Genomic DNA, 11,208 nt, shown 5'->3' with positions numbered 1-11,208 from the left:
TAAAACCAAAAGGCAAGGGTAAAAAGGATCCAAGGCTTTGAGCATTAATGGATAGGAGGGCCCAAGGAAATAAAATCCAGGCCTAAGTGGCTAAATCAAGCTGTCCCTAACCATGTGCTTGTGGCATGCAGGTCCAAGTGAAAAGCTTGAGGCTGAGTGGTTAAAGTCGTGATCCAAAGCAAAAAGAGTGTGCTTAAGAACTCTGGACACCTCTAACTGGGGACTTTAGCAAAGCTGAGTCACAATCTGAAAAGGTTCACCCAGCTATGTGTTTGTGGCATTTATGTATATGGTGGTAATACTGGAAAACAAAGTGCTTAGGGCCACGGCCAAGACTCATAAAAGTAGCTGTGTTCAAGAATCAACAAACTTAACTAGGAGAATCAATAACACTATCTGAAATTCTAAGTTCCTATAGATGCCAATCATTCTAAACTTCAAAGGAGAAAGTGAGATGCCAAAACTGTTCAGAAGCAAAAAGCTACAAGTCCCGTTCATCTAATTAGAATTAATATTCATTGATATTTTGGGATTTATAGTATATTCTCTTCTTTTTATCCTAACTGATTTTCAGTTGCTTGGGGACAAGCAACAATTTAAGTTTGGTGTTGTGATGAGCGGATAATTTATACGCTTTTTGGCATTATTTTTAGATAGTTTTTAGTATAATCTAGCTACTTTTAGGGATGTTTTCATTAGTTTTTATGCTAAATTCACATTTCTGGACTTTACTATGACTTTGTGTATTTTTCTGTGATTTCAGGTATTTTCTGGCTAAAATTGAGGGACCTGAGCAAAACTCTGATAAAAAGCTGACAAAGGACTGCTGATGCTGTTGGATTCTGACCTCCCTGTACTCGAAATAGATTTTCTGGAATTACAAAACTCCAAATGGCGCGCTCTCAATGGCGTTGGAAAGTAGACATCCAGAGCTTTCTGGCAATACTTAATAGTCCATACGTTATTCGAGATTAGATGATGTAAACTGGCGCTCAACGTGTTGCATTTTGAAGTCAAACGCCAGAAACACGTCACAAACCAGAGTTGAACGCCAAAAACACGTTACAACTTGGCGTTCAACTCGAAAAGAAGCCTCTACACATGTAAAGCTCAAGCTCAGCCCAAGCACACACCAAGTGGGCCCCGGAAGTGGATTTCTGCATCAATTACTTACTTCTGTAAACCCTAGTAGCTAGTCTAGTATAAATAGGACATTTTACTATTGTATTCAGTGTCTTTTGACCACACCTTTGGTCCTTCTCCCTATTTTCGAATTCATATCACATTTTGGGGTCTGGCCATTCGGCCATGCCTGGACCTTCACTTATGTATTTTCAACGGTGGAGTTTCTACACACCATAGATTAAGGGTGTGGAGCTCTGCTGTACCTCGAGTTTTAATGCAATTACTACTATTTTCTATTCAATTCGATTTATTCCTATTCTAAGATACCATTCGTACTTCAATCTGATGGATGTGATGATCTGTGACACTCATCATCATCCATCCCTATGAACGCGTGCCTAACAACCACTTCCGTTCTACAAGCGAAAGCTAGAGTGTGTATCTCTTGGATTCCTGATGCATGACGCATGGTTTCCCTCGCCTGACAACCGAGCCTTCTATTCCGTCAGATCAGAGTCTTCGTGGTATAAGCTAGAATTGATGGCTACATTCATGAGAATCTGGAAAGACTAAACCTTGTCTGTGGTATTCCGAGTAAGATTCTGGGATTGAATGATTGTGACGAGCTTCAAACTCGCGATTGTTGGGCGTGATGACAAACGCAAAAGAATCAAGGGATTCTTTTCCAACATGATCGAGAACCGACAGATGATTAGCCATGCCGTGATAGAGCATTTGGACCTTTTTCACTGAGAGGATAGGATGTAGCCATTGACAACGGTGATGCCCTACATATAGCTTGCCATGGAAAGGAGTAAGAAGGATTGGATGAAGGCAGTAGGAAAGCAGAGATTCAAAAGGAACACAGTACCTCCATACACTTATCTGAAATTCCCACCATTGAATTACATAAGTAACTCTATCCTTATTTTCTGTTTATTTATTATTAATATTCGAAAACTCTCTCACCATTTATTATCTGCCTGACTGAGATCTACAAGATGACCATAGCTTGCTTCATACCAACAATCATTGTGGGATCGACCCTTACTCATGTAAGGTTTATTACTTGGACGACCCAGTACACTTGCTGGTTAGTTGAGCGAAGTTGTTAAATTATGTTTAGACCATGGTATTGAGCACCAAGTCTTTGGGGCCATTACCTGGGACAATTGATGAGCGGATAATTTGTACGCTTTTTGGCATTGTTTTTAGTATGTTTTTAGTAGTTTTAGTTGAGTTTTTATTATATTTTTATTAGTTTTTAGTTAAAATTCACTTTTCTGGACTTTACTATGAGTTTGTGTGTTTTTCTGTGATTTCAGGTATTTTCTGGCTGAAATTGAGGGACCTGAGCAAAAATCTGATTCAGAGACCAAAAAGGACTGCAGATGCTGTTGGATTCTGACCTCCCTGCACTCGAAGTGGATTTTCTGGAGCTACAGAAGCCCAATTGGCGCGCTCTCAACGGCGTTGGAAAGTAGACATCCTGGGCTTTCCAGCAATATATGATAGTCCATACTTTGCCCAAGATTTGATGGCCCAAACCGGCGTTCAAAGTCACCTCAAGAAATTCCAGCGTTAAACGCCGGAACTGGCACCTAAATGGGAGTTAAACGCCCAAACTGGCATAAAAGCTGGCGTTTAACTCCAAGAAGAGTCTCTACACGAAAATGCTTCATTGCTCAGCCCAAGCACACACCAAGTGGGCCCGGAAGTGGATTTTTATGTCATTTACTCATCTCTGTACACCCTAGGCTACTAGTTTTCTATAAGTAGGACCTTTTACTATTGTATTTTCATCTTTGGACATCTAGTTCTTAGATCATTTGGGGGCTGGCCTCACGGCCATGCCTAGACCTTGTTCTTATGTATTTTCAACGGTGGAGTTTCTACACACCATAGATTAAGGTGTGGAGCTCTGCTGTACCTCGAGTATTAATGCAATTACTATTGTTCTTCTATTCAATTCCGCTTGTTCTTTGTCCAAGATATCACTTGTTCTTCAACTTGATGAAGGTGATGATTGACGCCCATCACCATTCTCATCCATGAACAAAGTGACTGACAACCACTCTTGTTCTACAAGCAACCAAGGCTTAGTGAATATCTCTTGGATTCTTTAATCGGAATCTTCGTGGTATAGGCAAGAACTGATGGCGGCATTCAAGAGAATCCGGAAGGTCTAACCTTGTCTGTGGTATTCTGAGTAGGATTCAATGACTGAATGACTGTGACGTGCTTCAAACCTGTAACCTACTGGGCGTTAGTGACAGACGCAAAAGAGGGATTCTATTCCGGTAGGGGAGGGAACCAAACCGGTGATTGGCAGTATTGTGACAGAGTGCGTGCATTAGCTTTCACTGCGAGGATGGGAGGTAGCCATTGACAACGGTGAAACCCTACACGAGCTTGCCATGGAAAGGAGTAAGAAGGATTGGATGAAGACATTAGGAAAGCAGAGAGACGGAAGGGAAGGCATCTTCATTCGCTTATCTGAAGCTCTTACCAATGATATACATAAGTATCTCTATCTTTATCTTATTGCTTTATTCGTTTATCACTATACCCATTTGAGTCTGCCTGACTGAGATTTACAAGGTGACCATAGCTTGCTTCATACCAACAATCTCCGTGGGATCGACCCTTACTCACGTAAGGTATTACTTGGACGACCCAGTGCACTTGCTGGTTAGTTGTGCGAAGTTGTAGTGATCACAATTTCGCGCTACCAAGTTTTTGGCGCCGTTGCCGGGGATTGTTCGAGTATGGACAACTGACGGTTCATCTTGTTGCTTAGATTAGGTATTTTTTCTTCAGAGTTCTTAAGAATGAATTCTAGTGTTTCAAGGTGATGTTCTTATCATCACCAAAGCTGATTGATCATCATCAATTTAGCTCTTGAATGCAATGTCTTGCTGAAGCTTAGCTAGCTATGTCTAATTCCTTTAGACTAAAGCTTTAGACTAACATTGCATGATTCCTGGAATTCTCATTAAGAATTTTGATACCTTTATTTTCTCTTCCATATAATTTTCGAAAAAAGCACAAAAAAAAAAATTACAAAATCATAAAATCCAAAAATATTTTCTGTTTGAGTCTAGAGTCTCATCTTAAGTTTGGTGTCAATTGCATGTTTCTGTTTTTCTTGCATTTTTTGAATTTATGCATGTGTCTTCACTAATCTTCAAGTTGTTCTTGATGATTTCATTGTTTTGATCTTTGAATTCTATTGACTTGAGTGTTTTGTTGTTTCTCATATGCATTCTCATTTTGTTAATATCAGTAGTATACAAACTGCTAAGTTTGGTGTCTTGCATGCATTGTTATTTGATTTTAGTTGCATTTTGATTATTCCTTATTATTAAAAATCCAAAAATATTTTTAATTTGTGTCTTTTCAAGTCAATAATACAGAGAATTGAAGATTCAGAACATACTGCAGAGGAACCACACAGAAAAAGCTGGGCATTCAAAAATGCCCAGTGAAGAAGACAGACTGGCGTTTAAACGCCAGCCAGGGTGCCTGGCTGGGCGTTTAACGCCCAAAAGGGTAGTAGTTTGGGCGTTAAACGCCAGAATGTGCACCATTCTGGGCGTTTAACGCCAGGATGGCACAAGGGGGAAGATTTTGTTTTCAAATCAAATTTTTTTCAAGTTTTCAAAGTTTTTCAAAATCAAATCTTTTTCAAATCAAATCTTTTCAATCAAATCTTTTTCAAAATCAATTTCTTTCCTTTTTCAAAGATACTTACTAACAATTAATGATTTGATTGAACATTTTTTTGCCTTTTCTGTTGAGGAAGGTTTTATGTTTGAATCATATCTTTTCTTGTTAGGCAAGTCATTAATTTTTAAAATCATATCTTTTCAAATTGTTTTCAAATCACATCTTTTAAAATTGTTTTCAAACCATATTTTCTCAATCACATTTTTTTTTAACCAATCATATCTTCTTAATCACATCTTTTTCAAAATAGTTTTCAATCAAATCTTTTTAACTTCTAATTTCAAAATCTTTTTCAAAAATCACTTGATTTCTTTCCCACTCTTATTTTCGAAAATAAATTAGTGTTTTTAAAAAATTTTTCAAAATCTTTTACTTAATTTTCGAAAATTACTTCCCTTCTTCTCACATCCTTCTGTTTATGGACTAACACTATCCCTTAATGCAAAATTCGAACTCCATCTTCTTTGATAAGTTCGAATTTTCTACTTCTGTCTTCTATTTCTCTTCTTCCTCTGACACCTCAAGGAATCTCTATACTGTGACATAGAGGATTCCATATTTTCTTGTTCTCTTCTCTTTCATATGAGCAGGAACAAAGACAAAGGCATTCTTGTTGAAGCTGACCCTGAACCTGAAAGGACCTTGAAGCGAAAGCTAAGAGAAGCTAAGACTCAACTCTCTGTTGAGGACCTGACCGAATTCTTCAAGGAAGAAAAACCCATGGCAGCCGAAAACAACAACAATGCCAACAATGCAAGGAAGGTGCTGGGTGACTTTACTGCACCTACTCCCAATTTCTATGGGAGAAGCATCTCTATCCCTGCCATTGGAGCAAACAACTTTGAGCTTAAGCCTCAGTTAGTTTCTCTAATGCAACAGAATTGCAAGTTCCATGGACTTCTAATGGAAGATCCTCATCAGTTTTTAGCTGAATTCTTGCAAATCTGTGACACTGTCAAGACTAATGGGGTAGACCCTGAGGTCTATAGACTTATGCTATTCCCTTTTGCTGTAAGAGACAGAGCTAGGACATGGTTGGACTCACAACCTAAAGAAAGCCTGGACTCTTGGGAAAAGCTAGTCAATGCCTTCTTGGCAAAGTTCTTTCCACCTCAAAAATTGAGTAAGCTTAGAGTGGAAGTCCAAACCTTCAGACAGAAGGATGGAGAATCCCTCTATGAAGCTTGGGAAAGATACAAACAATTGATCAGAAAATGTCCTTCTGACATGCTTTCTGAATGGAGCATCATAGGTATTTTCTATGATGGTCTCTCTGAACTACCCAAGATGTCTTTGGATAGCTCTGCTGGAGGATCTCTTCATTTGAAGAAGACGCCTACAGAAGCTCAAGAGCTGATTGAAATGGTTGCAAATAACCAATTCATGTACACTTCTGAAAGGAATCCTGTGAACAATGGGACTAATCAGAAGAAAGGAGTTCTTGAGATTGATGCTCTGAATGCCATACTGGCTCAGAACAAGATATTGACTCAACAAGTCAATTTGATTTCTCAAAGTCTGTCTGGAATGCAAAATGCACCAAGCAGTACTAAGGAGGCTTCATCTGAGGAAGAAGCTTATGATCCTGAGAACCCTTCAATGGAAGAGGTGAATTACCTAGGAGAACCCTATGGAAACACCTATAATTCTTCATGGAGAAATCACCCAAATTTCTCATGGAAGAATCAAGAGAGACCTCAACAAGGTTTCAACAACAATAATGGTGGAAGAAACAGGTTTAGCAATGGCAAGCCTTTTCCATCATCTTCTCAGCAACAGACAGAGAGTTCTAAGCAGAATACCTCTGACTTAGCAACCATGGTCTCTGATCTAATCAAAACCACTCAAAGTTTCATGACTGAAACAAGGTCCTCCATTAGAAATTTGGAAGGACAAGTGGGTCAGCTGAGCAAGAAAATTACTGAACTCCCTCCCAGTACTCTCCCAAGTAATACAGAAGAAAATCCAAAAGGAGAGTGCAAAGCCATAACCATGGCCGAATATGGAGAGAAAAGAGAGGAGGTGGACGCCACTGAGGAAGACCTCAATGGGCGTGCACCAACCTCCTTTGAGTTCCACAATGAGGAACCATGGGAATCTGAGGCTCAAAATGAGACCATAGAGATTCCATTGGACTTACTTCTGCCTTTCATGAGCTCTGATGAGTATTCTTCCTCTGAAGAGGATGAGTATGTCACTGAAGAGCAAGTTGCTAAATACCTTGGAGCAATCATGAAGCTAAATGACAAGTTATTTGGAAATGAGACTTGGGAGGATGAACCACCTTTGCTCACCAAAGAACTGGATGACTTGTCTAGGCAGAAACTGCCTCAAAAGAGGCAAGATCCTAGGAAGTTTTCTATACCTTGTACCATAGGCACCATGACCTTCAAGAAGGCCTTGTGTGACTTAGGGTCAAGTGTAAACCTCATGCCCCTCTCTGTAATGGAGAAATTAGGGATCTTTGAGGTGCAAGCTGCAAGAATCTCATTAGAGATGGCAGACAATTCAAGAAAACAAGCTCATGGACTTGTAGAGAATGTTTTGGTGAAGATTGAAGACCATTACATCCCTACTGATTTCATAGTCCTAGAGACTGGGAAGTGCATGGATGAATCCATCATCCTTGGCAGACCCTTCCTAGCCACAGCAAAGGTTGTGATTGATGTTGATAGAGGAGAGCTAATCATTCAAGTGAATGAAGAATCCTTGGTGTTTAAGACCCAAGGATATCCCTCTATCACCATGGAGAAGAAGCATGAAGAGCTTCTCTCAAATCAGAGACAAATAGAGCCCCCACAGTCAAACTCTAAGTTTGGTGTTGGGAGGCCACAACCAAACTCTAAGTTTGGTGTTGAACCCCCACATTCAAACTCTAAGTTTGGTGTTGGGAGGTTCCAACATTGCTCTGATCATTTATGAGGCTCCATGAGAGTCCTCTGTCAAGCTACTGACATTAAAGAAGCGCTTGTTGGGAGGCAACCCAATGTTTTATAATTAACTATTTCCTTTTGTTATTTTATGTTTTTTGTAGGTTGATGATCATAAGAAGTCACAAAATCAATGAAAAAAGCAAAAACAGAATGAAAAACAGGAAGAAAAACAGCACACCCTGGAGGAAGAACTCACTGGCGTTTAAACGCCAGTGAGGCTAGCAGTTGGGCGTTTAACGCCCAGTCTGGCACCATTCTGGGCGTTTAACGCCAGAAAGGGGCACCAGACTGGCGTTAAACGCCAGAGAAGGGCAAGAACCTGGCGTTAAACGCCAGGAATGGGCACCAGCCCGGCGTTTAACGCCAGAATTGGCTCAAAACGTGATTTTTGATGCCATTTGGTGCAGGGATGACTTTTCCTTGACACCTCAGGATCTGTGGACCCCACAGGATCCCCAAACAACCCCACAGGATCCCCAAACAACCCCACCACTCTCTCTTCTTCTTCACCCATTCACCAATCACCTCAACATCTCTTTCTCTTCACCACTCACATCCATCCTTCATAAAACACCACTTCTTCCCCTCTTTGGCCGAACACAAAGCCACTCCCTTCTTCCTCATTTCTTCTTCTTCTACTCTCTTCTTTCTTCTTTTGCTCGAGGACGAGCAAACCTTTTAAGTTTGGTGTGGTAAAAGCATTGCTTTTTGTTTTTCCATAACCATTTATGGCATCCAAAGCCGGTTCAACTGAGAAGGCATGACCTTAAGCCCATCACCAAGAGAAAGATGGAGCAAACAAGAGACCCCTCTCATCAAGAAATCCCTGAGATACCTCAAGGGATGCACTTTCCTCCACAAGATTACTGGGAGCAAATTAACACCTCCCTAGGAGAATTAAGTTCCAACATGGGACAACTAAGGGTGGGGCACCAAGAACACTCCATCATCCTCCATGAAATTGGAGAAGATCAAAGGATCATGAGAGAGGAGCAACAAAGACAAGGAAGAGACATTGAGGAGCTCAAGCACTCCATAGGATCTTCAAGAGAAAGAAAGAGCCGCCATCACTAAGGTGGACCCGTTCTTTAATCTCCTTGTTCTTTATTTTTATGTTTTTCGAATTTTAGTGCTTTATGTTTATCCATGTTTGTGTCTTATGATCATTAGTGTCTTAGTGTCTATGCCTTAAAGCTATGAATATGAATCCATCACCTTTCTTAAATGAAAACTGTTTTTATCACAAAAGAACAAGAAGTACAGGATTTCAAATTCATCTTTAAAACTAGCTTAATTAGTTTGATGTGGTGACAATACTTGTTGTTTTCTGAATGTATGCTTAAACAGTGCATATGTCTTTTGAATTTGTGGTTCATGAATGTTAAAATTGTTGGCTCTTGAAAGAATGATGAAAAAGAGACATGTTACTGAGGATCTGAAAAATCATAAAAATGATTCTTGAAGCAAGAAAAAGCAGTGAATACAAAAAAAAAAAAAAAGAGAAGGAGAAAAACGAAAAAAAAGGGGGAGAAAGAAAAAAAAGAAAGAAAAAGAAAGAAATAAAGTTGTGATCCAAGGCAATAAGAGTGTGCTTAAGAACCCTGGACACCTCTAATTGGGGACTCTAGCAAAGCTGAGTCACAATCTGAAAAGGTTCACCCAATTATGTGTCTGTGGCATGTATGTATCCGGTGGTAATACTGGAAGACAGAGTGCTTTGGGCCACGGCCAAGACTCAATAAGTAGCTGTGTTCAAGAATCATCATACTTAACTAGGAGAATCAATAACACTATCTGGATTCGGAGTTCCTAAAGAAGCCAATCATTCTGAATTTCAAAGGATAAAGTGAGATGCCAAAACTGTTCGGAGGCAAAAAGCCACTAGTCCCGCTCATCTAATTTGGAGCTTAGTTTCATTGATAATTTGGAGTCTATAGTATATTCTCTTCTTTTTATCTTATTTGATTTTCAGTTGCTTGGGGACAAGCAACAATTTAAGTTTGGTGTTGTGATGAGCGGATAATTTGTACGCTTTTTGGCATTGTTTTTAGTATGTTTTTAGTAGTTTTAGTTGAGTTTTTATTATATTTTTATTAGTTTTTAGTTAAAATTCAATTTTCTGGACTTTACTATGAGTTTGTGTGTTTTTCTGTGATTTCAGGTATTTTCTGGCTGAAATTGAGGGACCTGAGCAAAAATCTGATTCAGAGACCAAAAAGGACTGCAGATGCTGTTGGATTCTGACCTCCCTGCACTTGAAGTGGATTTTCTGGAGCTACAGAAGCCCAATTGGCGCGCTGTCAACGGCGTTGGAAAGTAGACATCCTGGGCTTTCCAGAAATATATGATAGTCCATACTTTCCCCAAGATTTGATGGCCCAAACCGGCGTTCAAAGTCACCTCAAGAAATTCCAGCGTTAAACGCCGGAACTGGCACCTAAATGGGAGTTAAACGCCCAAACTGGCATAAAAGCTGGCGTTTAACTCCAAGAAGAGTCTCTACACGAAAATGCTTCATTGCTCAGCCCAAGCACACACCAAGTGGGCCCGGAAGTGGATTTTTATGTCATTTACTCATCTCTGTACACCCTAGGCTACTAGTTTTCTATAAGTAGGACCTTTTACTATTGTATTTTCATCTTTGGACATCTAGTTCTTAGATCATTTGGGGGGCTGGCCTCACGGCCATGCCTAGACCTTGTTCTTATGTATTTTCAACGGTGGAGTTTCTACACACCATAGATTAAGGTGTGGAGCTCTGCTGTACCTCGAGTATTAATGCAATTACTATTGTTCTTCTATTCAATTCCGCTTGTTCTTTGTCCAAGATATCACTTGTTCTTCAACTTGATGAAGGTGATGATTGACGCCCATCACCATTCTCACCCATGAACAAAGTGACTGACAACCACTCTTGTTCTACAAGCAACCAAGGCTTAGTGAATATCTCTTGGATTCTTTAATCGGAATCTTCGTGGTATAGGCAAGAACTGATGGCGGCATTCAAGAGAATCCGGAAGGTCTAACCTTGTCTGTGGTATTCTGAGTAGGATTCAATGACTGAATGACTGTGACGTGCTTCAAACCTGTAACATACTGGGCGTTAGTGACAGACGCAAAAGAGGGATTCTATTCCGGTAGGGGAGGGAACCAAACCGGTGATTGGCAGTACTGTGACAGAGTGCGTGCATTAGCTTTCACTGCGAGGATGGGAGGTAGCCATTGACAACGGTGAAACCCTACACGAGCTTGCCATGGAAAGGAGTAAGAAGGATTGGATGAAGACATTAGGAAAGCAGAGAGACGGAAGGGAAGGCATCTTCATTCGCTTATCTGAAGCTCTTACCAATGATATACATAAGTATCTCTATCTTTATCTTATTGCTTTATTCGTTTATCACTATACCCATTTGAGTCTGCC

The 11,208-nt window shown here is 40.1% G+C and overlaps 1 non-coding gene across 1 annotated transcript; it reads right to left on the bottom strand.

The window, feature by feature from the left end:
• Positions 1-5,979: 5,979 nt before the first annotated feature.
• Positions 5,980-6,087, bottom strand: LOC130956205 (small nucleolar RNA R71). Its single transcript, XR_009077035.1, has one exon. It is a non-coding gene; the product is annotated as a small nucleolar RNA R71 (small nucleolar RNA).
• Positions 6,088-11,208: the final 5,121 nt, after the last annotated feature.

Source organism: Arachis stenosperma, chromosome 1, assembly GCF_014773155.1.
Source record: "Arachis stenosperma cultivar V10309 chromosome 1, arast.V10309.gnm1.PFL2, whole genome shotgun sequence".
Taxonomy (NCBI): Eukaryota; Viridiplantae; Streptophyta; class Magnoliopsida; order Fabales; family Fabaceae; genus Arachis; species Arachis stenosperma.
Note: the sequence above shows the minus strand (reverse complement) of the source record. Positions and strands in the feature narration are given on the sequence as shown.